This window comes from Microtus pennsylvanicus, chromosome 6 (genome assembly GCF_037038515.1).
Source record: "Microtus pennsylvanicus isolate mMicPen1 chromosome 6, mMicPen1.hap1, whole genome shotgun sequence".
NCBI lineage: Eukaryota > Metazoa > Chordata > Mammalia > Rodentia > Cricetidae > Microtus > Microtus pennsylvanicus.
In genome coordinates, this window is record NC_134584.1 from 92,937,593 (window position 1) to 92,959,476 (window position 21,884).

The window sequence follows — 21,884 nt, forward strand, 5'->3', positions numbered from 1 at the left end:
CTGAACATGCTGACATGTCTTAGGGACCTTTAAAAGTCACCCCCAGTGTGGTCGGTCAGAGGTCAGAGGTTGGTGAGGCCTCCTGCTCTTACTAAAAGGAAGTGTTCTGAACTGGCTTGGGAGCGGAAGAGCATTTTGATGAGTGGGGGTGTCACTGGTTGGCACTCACTGGCAAAGACACTATGTGATAAAAATCACAGAAGTGTGAAAAGCATTTCATGCTGGGGCCACTGAGGAGCCTAGCCTTCCCAGCTTACTGCTGAGGACCTCCTCACACAGCAGTGTGCTTCCTCTGACTTCCTCCTGGCCTCTTCTCTCTCATACTCTCTGACTCCCTGAAGCCCTGCAGACTCAGCACCTGGGTCAGCCAACAAATGGTGGGGTATTCCAGAGCGTGCAGACTGCTATACAATTTGATTTGGTCCGGCTCATCATGCCAGCCTTTAGAATCTCCTTCATTCGGGATCTGTTCCCCGGCTGGGAGATGTCATGTGCTGTCCTGCTTTGGGGGACCCGGCAGCAGAGTGCGCCCACTTTTCCCTTGTGACTGTCAGAGCTGTTGGCACAGAAGTTGCTGCCTGTGTGAGGTTTCCATAGCTGTGATAGACACCAAGACCAAAGGCAACTTGGGGAGGAAATGGTTTATTTCACCTTACAACTCTCAGGTCATACTCCTGTATAGAGGGAAGTCAGGACAGGAACTCAAGATAGGAGCCTAGAGGCAGGAGCAGAGACCAAGGAGGAACACTTCTTACTGGCTTGCTTCCCATGGCTTGCTCAGCCTGCTTCTCATCCCATTCAGGACCACTTGCCCAGGGGTGGCACCATATCCAGTGAGCTAGTCCCTCCACATCAGTCCTTTATCAAGAAAACTCCCTTCTCTACACACTTGCTTTCACGCAGTCTGATAGAAGTGTTTTTCACAATTAAGACTGCCTCTCCGTCACGGCATGTTGTACACTTTCAGTTCCAGAGCTCGGGAGACAGAAGCAGGCTGTCTACATGGGGTCAGCCTGGTCTACGTGCTGATTTCTAGACCAGCCAAGGCTACATAGTAAGACCTTGACTTTAAAAGAAAAAACAAATTAATCAAATAATTAATGAAAAGATTCCCTTCTTAGATGTGTCCGTGCCTCGTTGACAAAAACCAACCTACACACCAACCAACCTACACACCGTGTCCCTTGCTGGAAGCACTTTGTGCCTAGTCCCTACCCCAGCTCTTTGCCTTTTATATTTGTTATCCTACCCCACCCCCAGACATCTATAGGGCCTGCTGAATCCCTGAGGGCATCCGAGGCCTCCTGACCTCTGTCTGGGAGGAGTCCCTTCTGTCCCCAGGGGCCCTGGTGCTTGCACATCCTGTCTCTGTCCCCCTCACCGCTGCTGTGTCTGGCTTTGCAGTGCAGGGAACTAACTGCCTCTGTCTTCTTGGAGGGGAAAGTTACCATTAGATGAAGATGCAGAAGGCTGCAGGGTAAGAGGCAGGCAAGGGCTTGACCCTGGCTGCCCAAATGACACACCCACTTCAGCAGTAACCCTCTGGGAACCCTGCCCACGCCTTGCCCCCCACCTCCTTCCATTAGTGATTTTTTTCAAAGGGGAAGTTTCAGCCGGCCAGAGGGAGCAGATGGCTGGGCTTCAGGCCTCCTGCAGTGTGAATGATTTGGGGGAGTCAAGGTTTTCCTGTGCCAAGGACCTCAGGGTCCCCGCGCACCGCCATCTCTCAGGCTGTTGAGGTGTGCTCTCCGGAGAGTCACCTCAGTGATTAGAAACTGCTCTCTTTGCCCCTCTCTCTCACAAACAAGGAAGCTGGAGCAGAGCTCAAAGAGGCTTTTTCATGCACTTTGGGAAAGAATGAGCAATGGAAAAAGGAAATTGAGAGCTTCGGGGAGTTTACAGCAGCCCAGAACTGGAGTTTGAAATAGGAGCTGGGAATCCATATGTTTGGGAAAGGAAAGAAAGGAGCAGCCACACGCACAGAGCTTCAAGGGTATGTGCGGAAATAGTTATGGGAAAGGGGGCAGGGAAGCCCACGTGGGTCTCCCTTTATCAGACCCAGATGTTCCGGCAGCAGCTCTCATGATGCCTGTGAAAGGGTCCAGAGCCTGCTGGGCTAGACAGTATTTTCTTAACTACCAAGAAGCACGTGAAATCAGTGGCTGGCGCTTTCCACTGTGCACTCAATGACTCCCTGGGGTCTTGCTGGGGTCTGTGCCACACCAATTATGCAGGGGCCTGGCTGCCTAGGAGCAGGGCTTAGAAGTGGAATGGACCAGGCTCCCTGGGTAATGAATGACACAGTCACTAACAACCACAAGCTTCTGAAGCTGCCTCAGTTGCCTCTTGCCTCCAGCTTACCTTGTAACGCAGGCATTGGAAACCTGAAGTTCAGATCAATTCCGTGTGAGCTTCAGGTTTGCTGGCTTTAAAGTAAGTACGTGTGTGTCTGCATCACGTGTGAGGCCTGTATGTAAGATGTGTGTGAGAGGCTCTTTACAGGAAATGAAGCCCAAAACATGGCATTGAAAATATTCACCGTAGCCGGGCGGTGTTGGCGCATGCCTTTAATCCCAGCACTCGGGAGGCAGAGGCAGGCGGATCTCTGTGAGTTCGAGACCAGCCTGGTCTACAAGAGCTAGTTCCAGGACCTGCTCCAAAACCACAGAGAAACCCTGTCTCCAAAAAAACCAAAAAAAAAAAAGAAAAAAAAAAGAAAAGAAAATATTCACCGTAGTAGTTCATGGTGACATGAGCCTGTAGTTGCCACTTTTTGGGAGACTGAGGCAGGGGAATCATTGAGGCCAGTCAGGGCTTGGGTGACAAAATGAGGTTCCATCTCAAAAATTAAATCAAGGAGCTGAAGAGATGGCTCAGTGATTCTGAGCCCTGGTTGCTCCTCCAGAGGACTTGGGTTTCATTCCTAGCACCCATGTGTTGGCTCACACCTTCTGGCCTCTGTTGACACCCATGTGATACACAGAGATACATGCAAACAAAACATCCAAATACATAAGTAAATATATTTTTAAAAATTAATTATTTTTGGCAGGGTGGTAGTGATACACACCTTTACTTCTAGGACTCAGAAGGCAGAGACAGGCAGATCTCTGAGTTCAAGGCTAGCCTGGTCTACAGAGTGAGTTCCAGCACAGCCAGAGCCGCACAGAGAAACTCTGTCCTGAAGAACAAAAGCAAAATTAAATTATTTGGTACAATTTAAATTCTGCTATAGGGCCAGTGAGATGGTGCCCTTGCCACCAAACCTGACTCCCTAATTCAGTCCCCAGAACTCACATGACGGAAGGAGAGAACCAATTCCTAAAAGGTGTCATCTGTCCTTCACAGTCACACATATAAACACGCATACACCTCCAAAGAAATATTTTAAAAATTTAGTTATCATAATATAGCTTCTACAATTATTAGCCCATGTCCAGTTCTGGTTCATCACTGTCTCCCCCACTTTCTTTGTCTCTAGGTTGTTTTGAAGCAACTCCCCAATATTCTAGTGTCTCCTGTCCCTTTTTTTTTTTAAATTTATTTATTTATTTATTATGTATACAATATTCTGTCTGTGTGTATGTCTGCAGGCCAGAAGAGGGCACCAGACCTCATTACAGATGGTTGTGAGCCACCATGTGGTTGCTGGGAATTGAACTCAGGACCTTTGGAAGAGCAGGCAATGCTCTTAACCACTGAGCCATCTCTCCAGCCCTCCTGTCCCTTTTTGTTTTGTTTTGTTGAGACAGGGTTTCTCCATGTAGACCTGGCCATCCTGGAACTCGCTCTAGGCTGGCCTAGAACTCAGAGATCTGCCTGCCTCTGCCTCTTGAGTGCTGGGGTTAAAGGCATGTGCCATCATCACCTAGTGTTTTATCCCATTTTCAAAAGTCATATGACTGAGTTGCATCTTCAACCAGTTGCAATCCACCCAGTTCTTGGGTATCCCTTTTTGTATCTTTTCCTTCTTACACAGTGACATGTCTCCTGTCCCTACCATGTACCTGGTATATTACTCCTTGCTGCAAGACTGTCATGACCCACAGTAGCCCAGGATGTCAGCCGGGAAAGGCCTGAGTAGTGCTTGTATCTTATCAGGCCCCCTTACCTAAGAAGGAAGCAATGCTCTGCCGTGCAGACACTGAAGTGTCTCCCTGAAGGAACAGGAGGTGTTGAGCCATTTACAGACCTCCAAGCCCTTGACATCAAGAAAGGGTACATGGTACTGAGAATAGCAAGACTCTTTACTCAGCTTCTGGCTTCAGGGGAATCAGGACTCGCCCCTCCAAGTGAGTAGAATCCCATTGACTAAAGTGAGAGGTTGAGCTGAGTAGGAGACTCGGTTTCTCCTAAGTCCTTAAGCAGTAGGCAGAATGCAGGCTTCAGGGACTAGAAGATCAATTCAAATCCTATCTCCACTACATGACATATCTTCTCTGTGCCTCGGTTTCTCTAAGTTCTAGTTGTTGAATGGTGTATACAGTAGCCAAACACGGTGATATGCACCTATAATTCCAGCACTTAGAAGGAGAGGAGGAAAGGTCATAAGCTTAAGGCTAGCCTCAGCTACATAGCAAGTTTGAGGCCAGCATGGGCTACATGAGACCTTGTCCCAAAAATCAAAAAGAGGCCTCTCTGATGAGGGTTAAGATGATCATCTGTGCAGTACAGTAATATGTCATTAGGAGTCATTTTATTGCTATGTTTTTTAAGCAGACCAATAGTAGCAAGTTTTCCCCAGATCCCATGGCTTGTGTGGTCTCAGGTTCCTGGCCACTTTAGCAGTGCCAGGTAGGGGTTCCCTGACGGGGAGTGGGCCGTCAATCTAATCCAGAAGTGGCTGGTTCCTACCATAGCATCTGCACCAGTGTAGCACCAGTACATCTTGCAGGCAGGTTGCTGTTGAAGGTCACAGGGTTTGTAGCAGGATGATACTGGTTACATTTTACCTCCTCCCGGCACAATGAAGGGTAGGGGAGCTTCTAATTGGGTACCAACTCAATTTCTCCATATTCTATGATATAAATAAGTTTCCATCCTTCTCCTCTGGGCAGCTGCTGAGGTTCATGACTGGCCTGCCCTCAGGGTTTTAACACTAATAAAATTGTCACAAAAATATAATAAAAAAATAAAGGACTAGTGGGGTAACTAACAAGTTTCTTTGGGTAGCAAGTGACAGAAAAATTCAACACAAAATGTCTTTGAGCAAAATGTCAGTTCAGGAGCTCATCTGCCTTTTTTAAAAAAAAATTTTTAGTAGGGTTTGTTTATGTAATTGCTTTGTGTGTCCTGGGACTCACTCTGTAGACCAGGCTGGCCCTAAACTCACAGATACCCGCCTGCTGCTGCCTCCTGAGGTCCGGGGTTAAAGGCCTATGCCACCACTTCCTGGCTTCAGGAACTCATTTTTAAGCAGGGACCTAGAGGTGGGCATGGTGGCTCACACCTTTAATCCCAGCACTCAAGAGGCAGAGACAGGCAGAAATGGCCTCCCTGGTCTACACAGTGATTTCCACGACAGCAAGCACTACATAGAAAGACCCTGTCTTAAAAAAAAAAATCAAAGTCATATTGGTGGACTACTTCCTTGGTGTGCATGAGATACTGGATTCTATTCAAAACGAAACAAACCCCCCATGGATGGATTCAGGATTCAGACATTTATGTAGAACATGAATTCTTATAGTTTTGTTTACTAAATTTAATCTTGGGCAACTGCAGCAAGAATACAGCATCAATGTATCAATTCTCGTCCATGTATCCTTTCAGATTTTAGATACAATGTTTTTCTTTGCCCGGAGACCCAGGAAAAGGCCCATTGATCATCCGTGGGTCCCATGACCTTCCTGGTGGCCAACTAAAATGAAACCTTCTTAATGTTGTCTTGGATTGCTGGATCTTTCTGCGCTGAGAGATTGAGGGAGGATAGCTCACACAGGGGAGGTGGGTGTAGAGATAGGTTATGGTTTGAATGTTTAAAACCCATCTTTAATTTTTTGGGGGGTGCTGGGAATGAAACTTGGGGCTTCTTTAGTGGTGGGCAAGTTCATTGCCAGTGACTACATATGCAGCTTCTACGTGTGGGCATTGAATTGCTACTGTAAAACTTTTGAGAGATGATTAGGTCATAAGGGCTCTGTCCTCCTAAGGGTTTATCAAGGGACTAGGTTAGTTATAGGGGAGTAGGGCCTGGGCATGATGACACCTTTAATGTTAGCACTTAGGAGGCAGAGGAGGGTGGATACCTGTAAGTTCAAGGCTACCATGGTCTACATAGCATACCTAGCAAGCCCCAGAACAGCCAGGGCTATACACTGAGACCCTGTCTCAAAAAAAAAAAAAGAAAGAAAGAAAGAAAGGAACGAAGGAAGGAGGGAAGGAGAGAGGGAGAAAGGAAAGAAGAAAAGACAGAAAGGGAGAGAGAGAGAGAGAGAGAGAGAGAGAGAGAGAGAGAGAAAGGGTGAGTTTAACTGGCTTATCTATCCATGATTGATCTTACAACGACACAGAGGCCCTTCTAGAGCCTTATTACTTAGACTTTTCATTCTGCAGAACCAGGAGACAAACAAACAAACAGATAAATAATCCTATTGTTTATAAATTGCCTACTGTATGGCATTCTGTTACCATGACAGCTATCAAAATGCCAGTGGATGGGTATAGTTGGCCAAGGTGAAGATGCTACTGCAGATGCCTGGTGGCACCTCCCGGGACACTACTTCTCTTCACTGGTCCCTGGCTAGTCCCTAGTTCACGTTCTTTGTTTTTCAAAGCGAAGTCACTCTGGTTGGCCTGGTGCTCATCCTCCGCCTATCCTCGCCTTCTCCGGTGGTGGGGTTTGGAGGTGCTATGGAGCCCAGCTTGTGGTTCATAGCATTTTTATTGCTGTGACAAATGCCTGGCCTCAACAGCTGAAAAGACTGGTGTTTTTATCACTTGCTTTTGTCTTTTGGTCCTGCGCATTGAACCTAGGGCCTCGCATGTAGTAGGTAAGAGCTCTACCACTGAGATCTACCCCTGAGTCCCACAAACATTTATTTTGTTCATAGTTCCATAGGTTATAGTTCACAGGCAGCTGGCTCCATTGCTATGGACCTGAGTATCATGCTAAAGGAGACAGCTCATTTCATGGAGACCAGAAAGCAGACAGACAGACAGGAAGGAGGCAAAGGCCAAGACAGAACTTTCAAAGGCACATTCCTGTGACCTCTTCTTCCAGCTAGCACCACCTCCATAGTTCCACGTCCGCCCTACATTAAGGTATCTCGTGTGGGGGAGGGCCATGCCAAACAAAACAAGCACACAAGCTGGGGTATGATGGTGCACACCCGTAGGCTACTACTCTTTCTTCGTTTTTTTCAGTGACTATCAAGTCTGTTCAAATTTTGAATCAATCCATCGGTGGATTAAACGATTGATTACAAACACCCATTGTCATACAATTGCCCCTGGAAATCCCTCCCCTCCTCCAGATCTGGTGCTGAGCTTCGGTGGTTGCTCAGGCAGTTCTTCCTCTATTCGGTTCTTAGAGTCGTGGAGTGCTCTGAGCCTCTGAACCATCAGCCCACCAGCCAGCCCCGTCTTGCCACTTTGCAGGGAGGGAGGGAACTCATAGCCCAGAGCTGTTGCACAGAGGACTTTGCCAACACTCACCCAGAGCTACAGCGGGTCCAGGATTCTCTGCAGATCTGATGGGCTGTACAAGGTCTGACGCTGGGTGTAGGTGAGCTGCCAGGGTGTGTTTCCTGAGTAAACAGTCTGGGGCGGTAACAGTCGGTCATGTCAGGGACCCATTGTGGATGCCCTGGCAGGTGGCGTCTGGGCAGGACACTATCACTCCAGAAACACCCTCTCCTGACTGGCTCCGTTTATTTCAAGTAGCTGAGTATAAAACTTGGTTTTCCTTACGGGGTGGAGGAGGGACATGCCAAAGAAAACAAGCAAACAGGCTGGGGTATGGTGGGGTGCACTAGTAGGCCTAGGGGGACTCTTGAGGGGCAAGCAAGAGGATCACAACCTTATAAGGAGAACAACAACAACAAAAAAGCTGGAGGAGTCAGTCTTGCCTTCTGCCTTCTTCCAAGAGAACCTGGTCCTGAAGCCAAGAGCATCCCTCACGAGGATATAGAGAGAAGATAGAGGGTCAGATGGAGGTGGTTTCCACAGAGCTTAAACATCCCCCTAAGCGTGCTTGAAATCTCCAAATAATCTTTCAAAAAAAAAAAGCATCCCTCTTCTGTATTTAGGTTCTGAACACATGAAGATGACAGAGGCATGGCAGTGAGCCAAAGTCGACCTTAACTTCCACTCCACTAGTGTGGAGAAGGGAGCACACACTGTGAGAGCAGAATTAGCTTCTTGATTGAGCCTGGGAGAAAGGTGGTGCTGAGGAGACCAACCAGAGGCTTCCCAAGTTTCTCCAATCAGAGAAACCATTCCATCGCCATACACAAGGAGTTAGGATGGAAAGTGTGTTTGGGGAAAACCCCTCATCGTGGGAGCCAGAGCAGTGAACACAAATGACCATAGTATGTTACTAATCCTTCTGCCCGTCCGTTCATTGCAGCGGGGACAGGAGTAGCCTCTCCCTATCACGGAGGCGGTAGGGGTTCAAGCGTGGTCATGGATCTGGAGTCCTGGAGGGTGGGAAGGCAGGCAAGGCTCAGAAGAGGCTTACTGTTGTTGTGTCCAGTTTAGTTCACAGCAGGTGGCCTTGCTTTTCTCCAGGCAAGGAGCCCAGGGCCCCCGAGTGCTGCTGTGCTTGTGCGTCCTCCTCCCTCCAGCTGTAAAAATCCGGGAGAATGTGGGTGTAGAGCGGCTTTCTGTTTTCTTGGCTGCTTCCCAGTCTGTGTTCTCCCACTTGGGGGGTAGGGTGGATGGCTGACATCCTTTTCATGGTGCTGAGTGCCACCCCATCCCAACCCCCATGCCCTGTTCCTGCAGAGCCTGGCTCAAAGTTCAAAGCCAAGATGGTTCTGTTGAGTAATTCAGGGACATTGCCTGCCGGCCTGCCATGTAAGGGGTAAGTTGGACTCCCACACAGGCATTTGCTGAGCATCTGTTGCCCTGGGTTTTGTGGTATACAGCCTGGGAACAGGCTAGCCACCCCAGGCAACCGCAGTGGGGCTCTGCTTCCTTCCTTTCTCTGCTGCCCCTGGGCTCTGGGGCTTGCCACACAGCTCAGTGCTGGGCAGGTTTCAGATCCACTCCCAGGCCACTTGGCGTTGACTGCATCTGGATTCACACCAACCCCTTCCTCCTGGGGGTTCAGAGTGTTCTTGGAAGGAAGCCTGGGAAGGGAAAGGCCTTCCCCAGCATTCCCTGGCCAGGGGCTGGCTGACAGCGCAGAACAGAGCTGCCAGGAGTTCTGGAGTCAGACAGGGCTGAGTTCAAATCCCTGGGTGACCTTGGACAAGCTGCTCTCTCCACTTCAGTTCCCTCACCTCTAAAAAATGTGGCAATAACAAGACCCGCCTCCTGGTACGGTCATGGGAATTCGACGAGATACTAATTGACCCACACTGCCCTGCATCTGGCCAGTAGGAAGTGCTGGAGAATTGGTACTCTTGATCTTCATGGAACAACTCCTGCCTTCCAGGAAAGAGTGACAGGACAACCACTGTCCCTCCCTCTTCTCAGATCCACCATATTGTTCCTTCCTTTCTTCCTTCCTTTTTAAATTTACTTTTATTTAACGTGCATCGGTGTTTTGCCTACATATATATTGGTGTAAAGGTCTTGGATCCCCTGGAACTGGAGTTACAGTTGTGAGCTGCTGTGCAGGTGTAGGGAATTGAACCCGGTTCTCTGGAAAGAGTAGTCAGTGCTCTCAACCACTAAGCCATCACTCCAGCCGCCGCCCCCCCCCATAGTGTTTCTAACCTGAGCAAGATTCAGTTCTATACAAGGAGTCTTGCTTCTCTTTTCTTAAAGGTTTCCTGTCTAGTGGACGAGTGCTTCAAAGGTAACAAATGCTTGGAGCAAGGAAATGGAGGGTGAAGGAGCAGGGGCGTCAGGGTGGCAATGTGTTCCAGGCCGGTTTCCTGAGCTCCAGGCAGTTAGTTCTGCCCCTCCATCCTCCCTCCCTCCCTCCTGTGTTCTCCCTTCCCTCGCTTATTTCCTCTTCACCTTCTTTCCCCAGTCTCTCTCTCTCTCTCTCTCTCTCTCTCTCTCTCTCTCTCTCTCTCTCTCCTAAATGGAGATTGCATCCCTCTTTCCTCCTCTTGTAATATCCAAGCTGCTAGACCATCCCTTGAGAGCCCTTCACCCAGCTCCGAGAGCAACGATTCCTCTTTCGAATTGAGTCTGTCCCCTGACTCATTCATTAAAATGCATAGGGCATGTGAGCAAACTGCATAATGACTCTCTGCTGAGGAAGCCTGGGAGGCAGGCAGTGCTGCCAACTGCCAAGGCAAACACTTGCCCCCAGCTGCGAGGCAGGCTCATTGGCTGCCATGCCCTGGGAAGGCTGGGGGCTGCCGTTCATCTCCAGTAAACCAGCCAAGCCCGGGAAAGCTGCAGCCTTGGCTCAGGCTGTCATCTTGGAAGCTGTGTTGCTGAAGAGAGTCCAGCCCATGACCTTTTCTCAACCTTCCTCCACCCCCACTTCACGTCGTTTTTCATTCATTCACTCGTTTTAGAAGCGGGGTCTTGTTTTATACCGCAAGCTTGTCTTGAACTTAGGTCCCTGCTGTCTCATCTCTTGGATGCTGGGATTACATGTGTTTATCATTATTTATCTGTTTTAAACACATTTACTTCTTTCGATTATGTGCACTGGTGTGTCTGTGCATGAGTGTGTGTGTGTGAGTGCAGGTGCCTGGAGAGGCCAGTCTGATTCTCTGGAGTTGAAGTCACAAAATGTGGCTGCTGGGAACAAACTGGGTGATCTGGAGCCAAGGTGGACATTTTAAACCACTGGGCCATATCTCCAGTCCCTTAAATCTGCATTTCAAGGATGTAAGTAGTATACAATACATTCTTTTTATTGTTGTTTTAGTACAGGTGAAACATACTTTCCGTTTTCAGATTTTTATCTGACTTGTATTCATGCATGTATCTCTGTGTACCAAGTTCATCCGGTACCCAAGGAAGCCAGAAGAAGGTATTGGATCCCCTGGAACTAGAGTTGCAATAAAGTGTTAACTGCTATATGGGTGCTGCAAAGTGAACCTAGGTTCTCTATAAGAGCAACCAAGTGCTCTTAACCCCAACCTGAGAGAGCATGTTCTCATCACAAAAAGACAAAAATAAATGGGTCTGGTAAGATGGCACACTGGGTAGAGGCGCTTGCTGCCAAGGCTTGAAGCCTGATTTTGATTCCCAGAACCCACATAATGGAAGTAGAAAACCAACTCCTCCCACATAAGTTGCCCTCTGACCTTCACGCAGGTGCATCCCTCCATATATGGGTGTGCATGTGTGTGTACACGCACACGCGCAGTTCTCAGCAAGACTATCAGCATTTCTCTTACGTACCTCCTCAGCTCCCTTCTGCACAGTCCCTGTGTCTACCAGGTTTATCTATCCTACACTACCCAACCAGGTATCCCCCTCGCCTCCACCCCCGCTCACACACTATTAATCTTATTATTTGGAAAAATTAAGCCCTCTTGGCTTATTCTTGGAAGCAAACAGGCCAACTGTATGCTTCCTGAATACAGATTGAAATTAGCTTCCCAAGGCCAGTGCCCTTTAATTCTGTAGTCTTAGAATGAGGAAGATATCAAAATCCCACGCTTCTTTTTTTTTTTTTTTTCGAGACAGGGTTTCTCTGTGGTTTTGGAGCCTGTCCTGGAACTAGCTCTTGTAGACCAGGCTGGTCTCGAACTCACAGAGATCCGCCTGCCTCTGCCTCCCAAGTGCTGGGATTAAAGGTGTGCGCCACCACCACCCGGCAATCCCACGCTTCTTGTGGCTGCCTTGGGCACCAGGCTCACATGTGTTCTACTTTTAGGTTCTGAACCTGTGAATTTGCCAATTCATAAAACTTGGATAATAATCGTTTTTACTTGGCTGTGTGACCTTGGGAAAATTACTGACTTCTCTGAATTGCAGAATGGGACTAATAACCATAGGATCACCTTCACTGAGTTGTTGGGAAATTTAATTGGGATTATCCATATAAGGTCTAATCACCACCCTTGGCAAGATGCAGTTGATGCTGGTATCATCATCACCACCTCCATCACCAAGCTTACCTATTTATTGAGCGCCCACTATGTTCCGGACACTGTCCTGAAGGGGGACACAAGGAAGGATTCAGACAAGGGCTTCAAAATGCTTCTGCTCTAAGCGTTTTTGTTTGTTTTCTGTTGGGTCACACGGTTCTCATTAGTGCTTTTTACTTAAGGGCAATATGGTTGCTGCTGTTGTACAAGTAGAAGCAGAGGCTTGCACACTCAAGCTAATGGAAACAGAGAGGTGCTGATCAGGAGCCTTCCTGGCTCCGGCATCCTCAAGACAGGCACTGATGATTGTTTGGGGGAGCAGCTCCCAGAGTCATGAGAGCACGAGCCCAGCAGACTCCGACTGTCCTTTGTCAGCCTGTCAGAGTTCAGCCCATGAAGCATGCCCGTCAGCAAGAACTGACAATGTCTTCCCGTGGCTGGTGCTAACTGTGTGGGTCTGGAGGAACCTTTCTTGTAAAGATAAAGAGAACCAGGGGTCAGAGTCATGGCAGCAGGCAGCTGGCTCCCTGAGAGCGCTGCCCCCTGAACTGACCAGAGCAGAAGAGAAGATGGCCAGGACCACAGACTGCAGCCCCTGCGTTGTCCTTCACAGATCCAGATGGAAGGAGCTCTGCTGTCCACACCAGCATCCCGCAGGCAGTGCCTGGGCAGGTCAAGACTAGTGCTAGCTGAGAGTACCACTTAGAGGAAATGAAAGTCCTGCCCAGAGGAAGTGCCACGGGCAAGTCTGGCAAAGGCCAGGGTCAGCATTTGCATTTAATCCCAGCGCGGGGGAGGCAGACACAGGTGGAGCTCTGAATTTGAGGCCAATCTGGTCTACAGAGTGAGCTCCAGGACAGCCAGGGAGCATGACCAGGCTGAGGATGTCCTGATCTGATTGCAGTAAAAACACTGTACTCCCTGACCCCAGGTGACAATTCTGATGCTTCACAGCATGATGGAGCTGATGGACCAAAGGTTTCCCCACATCTAGGGTCAAGTTTACCCAGTCCCAAGGGTAAGGTAGGTTTTATAGTTGGGGGAGGGCAGAGGCTCCAGACAAGGTTTCTCTTTGTAACAGCCCTAGCTGTCCTGGAATTCACATTATAGACCAGGCTGTCCTCATAGTCAGAGATCTGCATGCCTCTGCCTCCCAAGTATGGAGTTTAAAGGCATGTGCCACCAAGCCTGGCTTCCTATTTCTTTTTTATTGAACCCAAACGAATGAGGTTTTTCATTGTTTCTGACTCTCCACAGCCTTCCGGGTTTGGCTGAATCCTCCACAATTCATATCTGATCATTTAGATTTGCCTATGTGCTTAGCATCTGCTGAGGCCACTGCAGATTCCCCCTCCCCCGTCACCGATGGTCCTCCTCCATTACCTTGCCTTTCCTTTTCCTAAAATGTATGTTTAGAGAAATACTGTCTTTTCTTACTTAAGAGATTACCCTGCTACATGTTACTTTCTGGAAACTACATGTAGCCTTCTGGAAACTACATGTAGCCTTCTGGGATGTACTGCTTCCCTTTACATATATATATATGCTTCCCTTATATATATAGGTTTCTAGAACTCACGCATGTTGTTGTGTAGAGTTGGGCTCTATTTGCTTCCTGCTGCTATACTGTAGTTCCCTTTCTTGTGCCCCATGCATATTTATTTATTCTCCTCCCCCCCCCCCCCATGGATGGTTGGGTTGTTACCAACTGAATGAAAAGATTTGGGCATTTTTTATCCAGATCTTCTGGAAAGCAGTATGAATTTACCAATTTACAATCCCAACAGCCATGACCTTGTTGGTGTGTATCCTTTTATCCTTGGTATTCTTCCTAACTGGAAGGGTTCTAAAGGGTAACTCATTGTGTTCACTTTAGGTTTGTAGCTGTTGGTAGTTGGGTGGGGACCTGGAGGACTGAGCGGAGTGCAGGGTGCCTGTGCAGTCTCTCCCAGTTGACACCATTCGGTTATCTCACTTAATGAAGAGGGCATCAGATCCCCTGGAGATGGAGTTAGAGGTGGGTGCTGGGAGCGGAGCCCAGGTTCCCTGCAATAGCACCAATCACCCTTCCCTGCTGAGCTCTTTCCAGCACTCCAGTGAAACCTTGAAGGAAGTTTCTTCTGTCCAAACCATACGAAGGGCCAAATGCCTTTGGCCCTATTTTACTTTATAACTTATCCAATATGTTTGAAATGTACTCACAATTTTGCTTATAAGTAAAACTTATAGGATTTAAAATTTTTCAGAGAGTTATTATAAGTTATAATTAGTTATCGTTTCTCAGTAATCACTAGATTACTTACATATTGTTCTCAAATGTCGAGGTGTCCACAAATTCCTTCTTTATAAAAAAATCCCATTTTCTGTTCCTACTTTTCTGTTATTAATCACACTTACTACCTCTACTGTACTGTCTAAGTCACTTATTGTGTTTTCTTTGACCTGAATAACTCTATGTATATCTTGTTGACTTAGCACTTGTGTATTCGTAATGTCTGGCACACAGGCGACCCCCAAAAATGTTACTGGGATGACTGAATGCAAGAATGAATGAATGAACAAGAAATGGAGCAATTCATGATTTTTTGCTTTTTTTTTAAAAAAAATTTGTAACAAACTGATTTTTCATATTTCAAACATTTGTCTAGATTGGTCAGGAAGCTGAGAAGCCCGGGATTTTGTGCTTATTGTGCCTAAAAGATAAAACAGCCATAACCTGGACACGCAGAGCAATGTCCTACTGTCTTTTCCTTTATCTCTTATAAAGCAGCAATGAACCAGCCTGCCTCATCAAGTATAGACTCTGGCAAAGTAGCAGAATGCCTTGGTATCCTAAACAAAACAACGGAAAACTCCTGGCACCTTGTATATAGCTGGCCTTATCAGCCCTGGGTGTCCTGACCCAAGGCACCCCATTACATAGGCAAAGCATCTGACATTTGTGTAACAGGTCCTTAACCCCTGGCAGTTATGCTTATTAGCAAAGAGGTGGTGATGCACTAGATGGATGCAGAAATCAGGAACTTCCCTCCTGTGTAGCAGCGTCGGTGGCTCACTCAGCTCTCAGAGCTGGGCCAAACAAGTAATTATAGCTTCCCTCTGTGGTGAGCGGGGCAGGAGGCTGATTTAATAAAGGAAGCCTGCTGTCTGTCTCCAGCCTGGTTGTGACTCATGGAACCCGGGAGTCCCAGCAGCACTACCCGAAGAGGGTGGTGAGCGGCTGGGGGTGGGAGATGAGGGTGGCTAGCTCAGCTAGCCAGAACCCCAAGAATGAGGAAACTCCCTGCTTGGCGGGTAGGAACCAGCAGCTGGAGCCAGAGGAAGTGAGTCTGGGACAGAGCTAGCAGCTGCTGCCTCTCCCCGGAAAGAAGCCTCCTGCCATGTGGACACCTACAATAAAATGGGTTAGTGATTTTCATATTCAAAATCGGGACGGAGGAGGGCATAATCAGATTGCCTCGGACACGGGTGGCTGCCTCTGTGTGACACGCCAGTGGCCTTGGTTTCTCTGGAGGTCTGGGTGGATGGAGTCCGGATTGATCCAGGATGTTAATTTGGTTTCTCACTTTGGCAGGGAGGTGGCTAATGAGGTGTTCACAGCCGCAGAGACGGTGTGGGGCGGGTGGTTTTAGCTGCTCGTGGGCTGACAGCTGCTCTGGAGGGGATTTGGATGCCACCTCAGATAGGTCACCACAGGTCATCTTATCCTTCCTTCGGTCTCCAACAGCTTCTTCCTCCTCTGCTGATAATCAGCCAGACAGGCAACTTGACCTCCTCTTTCTCCTGCTGGCCCCGCCGGCAGGGATATTCCACAGCCGCCCCTCCCTCCCCATCCTTCCCGCTGAGTCACCACACCTCCGGGTCAGGTGATCCTCCCCTGGGCCCTTCCGAGAGCACCTTGACCTATATTCCGAACTCAGTGACAGCTGACCGTAATTGTCCCGAGACCAGCCCGCCAGGCAATGGGCATGGTGCCCTGGCAGTCCGGGCTGCAGACAGGCGCCCCGGGCAGCGGGAGGGGCGCTCCCTCCCCGGGAGCCAGCCGCGAGAGGCCTGGAAATGGAAAGTTAAGAGGATGGAGGCGGGCGGGTGGCCCAGGAGGGTGGTAGCAAGCTGAGTCAGCTGGGAAAGCTGACAGCCAGCCACTAGGAGCTGCAAGCAGGCTTCCTCCCTCTGCTCCCTCTCTGGGTGCTGCCAGCTCAAGGCCAGACCCTGCTGTGAGGAGGTAAAGTGGTGCCGGGCGGATGTCATTGTGGCTGGTGACATTAAATAATGGGATAAACCTTGATGACTCATCCGGTCAATTGGCCCAGGAAAACTGCCCCTCCACCCCACTGAGAGACTAGCTCCCATCCCCACACTACCCACAGAATAGCCCCTACTTATCTTGTGTATGGGTTCTTTGTGCAGTCCTGTGCCGTCTTTGTGTCCGCTGAATGGGAGGGTGATGGGACTGCTGTGGGAAAAGGGACCAAGAGAGAAGCGGTCAGTGTCAAACTTCAAGCCCTGTCCCTGGGCATGGTGCCTGAAAAAGGTGACTGTTAGCCAAAGATCACAATCCCTTTTGAATTGGAAAGAGCTCTGAATTCAGAGGCATTCTTTGAACCCCCCACCCCCACCCTCACAGCCAGCAGTACCGTGACCTTGCAGAGCTGAGTCCTTCTGGGGTGCCATTCTTCAATCGGTAGGGTGGGGATTTTAGGTAAAACCCCCTCCGCTGAATCATAGTGTCCACATTAAATCAGATGACTCCCGTCGGGTTTATTCATTACGTATAATGATATGTTCCTGAGCCAGCACTTGGTGGTGCAGGCCTGGAATCTCAGGTAATTGGAAGGCTGAGGCAGGGTGATCAAGAGTTCAAAGCCAGCCTGGGTAACTTAGCGAGACCCTGTTGCAAAATAAAAAGCAAACCAACCAACCAAACAAATATAAAATTAAGAAGGGCTGGAGAAATGGTTCAAAGGTTAAACACTGACTGCTCTTCTAGAGGACCTAGATTCGAGTCCCAGAACCTGCATGATGGCTCACAATTGTTCGTAACTCCAGTTCCAAAGGACCCTCTTCGGGCCTCCAGGGACACCAAACACATGCATGCAACATAGACATACAAGTAGGCAAAACACCCATACACATAAAATAACAAAAATGGATAAGCAAATAATAATAATAAGAAAAAAAAAGCAGGAGCTGAGGTCCAGGTTCGGTGGGTTCGGTGGTTTATACCTGTAATCCTAGTACTTGGGACTTAGATGTGTGTGTGGGGGGGGGTCAGTTCACAGCATTCACCGATACATAGATAGAGAATCTGAGGCCAGCCTGGGCTTCATAAAGCTGTCAGAAACGGCATGGGGAGAGGATGAGAGAAACTGTGTCACCTCTGACTGTAGAGTCATCTCCCATACCAAGCAGACAGCCCCAAAGGCTAATCACAGGCTAATCATACATTGTTTTATTACCTTACATTTTTTTTTAATTTTTTCAAGATAGGGTTTCTCCGTAGCTTTTGGTTCCTGTCCTGGAACTAGCTCTTGTAGACCAGGCTGGCCTCGAACTCACAGAGATCCACCTGCCTCTGCCTCGCGAGTGCTGGGATTAAAGGTGTGCGCCACCACCGCCCGGCTTACCTTACATGTTTATCATATTAGTTTAGGTAAAAATCTGCAGATGAAGCACAATTTTTAATTTTGGTTTTGTTTGTTTCCCCCTCAAAGCCAGGGCCTCATGAAGCAGAGCCCTCAGCCCTAAGCAGTGTTCACTTATTTTGAGACAAGGTTTCACGTGACTCAGGCTGAGCTTGAACTCACTGTGATGGTGGCCTTGCATATGTGTTCTTCCGAACTCCACTTCTCCAGTGCTGGGACTACAGGCCTGCACCCCAATATCTGGTTGATGCTATGCCCAGAATCAGCCCCAGGGTTTCGTGCCTGCAAGGCTAGCACTCTTACCAACTGAGCTACAATTCCAGCCCCCAACTTTTTATTTATTTATTCATTTTTCTTTTAACGCATGAACGCTTTGCCACATGTACATCTATATGTGCACCGTGTGCATGCTTGGTGCCTGAAGAGCTCAGAAGAGGGCATCAGAGCCCCTGGAATTGGAGTTATGGATGGTTGTGAACCACCATGTAGATCCTGCAACTTGAACCCTGTGCAATAGCAACAAGTACTCTTAACCACTAAGGCATCTCTCCAGCCCCTAGCATTTAAGTATGGACGTGAATTTTGGGTGTGAATGCCTCAAATGTAGTAGATGCTAGATGGCAGGACAGGAACTAGTTTCCTGGATCGAAAGGATGATGAAGGAAAGAAATTAGACAGCTGTCGTAGTTAGGGTTTCTATTTCTGGGAAGAGACACCATGACCATAGCAACTCTTATAAGAAAAACATTTAATTAGGGTGGCTTGCTTACACTTTCCGAGGTTCGGTTCATTATCATCATGGTGGAGAGCATGGCAGCATGTAGACGTAGGGCTGGAGGAGTAGCTGAGAGTCTTACATCTTGCAAGCAATAGGAAGTCAACTGAGACACTGGAGCAAACCTCAAAGCCCCCACCCCCACCCCAGTGACACTCTTCCTTCCTCTAACAAGGCCACACCACTCCAACAAAGCCACACCTCCTAATAGTACCACTCCCTATGAGGTTATGGAGGCCAATTACATTCGAACATCCACAGCAACCACAGATTTCTCAGGACACTATGCCTGAAGTTCGGGGCCCTTCAGTTGCATGCCTCGTTTCTAAAGTCACAGACTTTTCTTAGTTTAAGAAATTACTGGGCTGGTGAGATGGTTCAGTGAGTGTCCAAAAGGGTTAGGATTTTATAGCTGTGAGAAAACACCTTAACTAAAAGCAGTTTGGAGATGGCATATTTCATCTCATACTTCCAAATCCCAGTTCATCATAGAAGGCAGTCAGGGCCAGCGCCCAAGGCAGGAGCTGAAGCAGAGGTCCTGGAAGAATGCTCCTTACTGGCTTGAGGTTGCTTTCTTACAACATCCAGAACCACCAGCCGAGGGATGGTAGGTACCACCAGGCTCTGTGGAATGGGCCCTCCCATTTCAATCACAAATTAAGAATATACCCCATGAGAACTCAAGAACAATGGCAATGGGTTTCTGATCCTACTGCACGTACTGGCTTTGTGGGAGCCTAGGCAGTTTGGATGCTCAACTTACTAGACCTGGGTGGGGGTTCCTTGGACTTCTCACAGGGCGGGGAACCCTGATTGCTCTTCGGGCTGAGGAGCTGGGGGGGGGGGCTTAATTGGGGGAGGGGGAGGGAAATGGGAGGTGGTGGCAGGGAAGAGACAGGAATCTTTAATAAATAAATAAGTTAAAAAAAATAAAAGCATGCTCCACAAAAAAAAAAAAAAAAAGAATATACCCCATAGGCTTGTCCACAAGCCAGTTTGTCAGGGGGCACTTCTCAGCTGAGGTTCCTTCTTCTTGAATGGCTGTAGTTTGTGTCAAGTTGACATAAAAACTAGCCAGCACAGAGGGTATGGTGGCTTGCTGCCAAGGCTGATGACCTGAGTTTGAGTCCTGCGACCCAGATGGCAGAAGGAGAAAATTGACTCCCAGGTGTAGTTCCTCTGGCCTCTACCCCCACCACATATACAAAATAAACAATAGTAGATCAATTTAAAAATTAAATAAAAAATTTCAGGGGAATATAGGGCCTTATACATGCTAGGTAAGTAACTGCTCTATCTCTGAACCGCCCTGAGTTTGTTTGTCTGCTCTTAGACATAGGATCTTGCCCATATAATCCTGGTGGCTGGTCCTCACTATGAAACCCAGTTGCCTCAGCTTCCTTGGTTCTGAGGTTATAGGTATGTGTCACCTCACTAGGTTCTGAGCCCTGCCTGTTACACAGTTCGTTATATCCTTCTCTAAAGCCAGTCCCCAGTATAATCTATACTTCACACCCCACCAAGACACCCTGCCCTTGTGTAAGATTTATAAGAAACGGTGCTAGTGGCTTAGGGGGCATGGCATTTTCTTATTAACTCCATTTGTGACATTTATAGAAAGGCCAGGCAAGGACAACATCCTAAAGAACGAAAGCTTCAAGGGGTGAGGTTCAAGAATGTATAGGATTATTGGGCTAATGCCAGTGGAGCTCTGAAGTTTCCAGAAGGTCTGGATCTGGCTGATGCTGGTTGCAGAATAATGGCCACACTGTGGTTTCCAATCCGAAGCTGTCTCTCATCCTCACTGGTCTTCACTGATGCTGTGTACAGCTTTGGCCTTTGGTGTCGTCTTTACATCTGTTTTGTCCAGCCTCCCACAAGGCACCCTGGTAGATGCCTTCCCAGCTCCATTTCATTTACTTAAGTCTTAGTTTGTGTGCATTTAGGATAAGTGGTTTGTGATTTTAGGCCTGTTTCTTAAGTGTGGTTGAGGGAGGGACCAAACTCACTCTGTCACCAGTGGCTTCTCATTTGAGTCCCTTGTCTTAGATGAAAGCCATTGCTGTCCTGTACACTATTACTATATTGTTCTTTCGTCTTTAGAAGGGATCTCTCTCTGTTGCCCAGAACAGGCTGCCCTGAAGCTCACAGAGATCCTCCTGCCTCTGACTCCTGAGTTTGGGGATTAAAGCCCTGAGTCACCACACTTGGCCTTTTCTTTTTCTTTTGGTTTTTTGAAACAAGGTTTCACTGTATAGCTCTGGTTGCCCTGGAACTTGCTTTGTAGACCAGGCTGGCCTCAAACTCACAGAGATCTTCCTGCCTCTGCCTCCCGAGTGTTGGGCGCACACCACCACTGCCCAGCTCCTGTGGATCATTTTAACCTTAGCTTCGTGAAAGTTGAGATTACCTGTGTGTATTACCACATGTGACATTAGAACAGTTCCATTGATAATTGGGCAGTGTTACATGCCTATAATCTTAGCATTTGGAAACCCAGGCAGGAGGATCATAATCCTGATGCCAGCATGGGCTGTACAGTGAGATTGGCTCCAAGTACCCTATAGGAGAAGGTATAGCTTGGTGAAGTGCTTGGTCAAGCAACCCAGCATGGATAGAAGGAGAAGAAGAGCAGACAGGACAGGGAGTGTGGAGAGTGAGCTCATCAGCAAAGGTCCCAAGCAGGATGACTCAGGGCTCAGGGACAGGGAATGCCTGCTCCGCAGTCGCTCTGTGCACAGCGCTTTGCATAGCCGTCCTTACTTAATTTTCAAAGCATCTTGTAACTAGTGTTAACCCCATTTTTTCAGTCAGACAACTAAAGTTCTGGGTGGCTAGGGGACCTACTGAGTTCTCCAGCAGATGAGGAGATAGGACCAGAGGGTTTAGATCTGTTTGATCCTAATGATTGTATGTGCACTTCTTATCACAGTTTTCAGAAGGTATTTTGTACAGGTATATCAGTCTGAACACAGCCTGGCATGTGTGGTGAGGCTTTGTCTTACAAAAATAATAAGAAGTCAGGTGTTGGTGTCACACACCTTTAATCCGGCACAGGAGGCAGAGGCAGGTGGATCTCTGTGAGTTGGAGGACAGCCTGGTCTACAGAGCAAGTTCTAGGATGACCAGGGATACACACAGAAGCCCTATCTCTAAAAATCGAAAATGAATGAATGGGAGAGATGGGAAGTTGGTTCAGTTGGCAAAGTTCTTGACCTTAGCTTGTAACACCAGCCCAATGTAAAAGCCTGGCTTAGAATCACGTGCCTGTAATCTGGGTAAGAGGAGAGT

The 21,884-nt window shown here is 48.2% G+C and overlaps 1 protein-coding gene across 6 annotated transcripts in view; it reads left to right on the top strand.

Moving 5' to 3' along the window:
- Chd9 (chromodomain helicase DNA binding protein 9) overlaps positions 1–21,884 on the top strand; it is a 220,642-nt gene that overhangs the window by 30,502 nt on the left and 168,256 nt on the right. The window contains exon 1 of one of the 6 annotated variants that reach the window (XM_075976853.1): positions 15,297–15,577. The exons of 4 other annotated variants lie outside the window; for them this stretch is intronic. The gene's annotated coding sequence lies outside the window, so the exon portion shown is untranslated. Of the gene's footprint in view, positions 1–15,296; positions 15,578–21,884 lie in introns of those variants that run through there. One more of the 6 variants, XM_075976850.1, reaches the window with a different exon arrangement.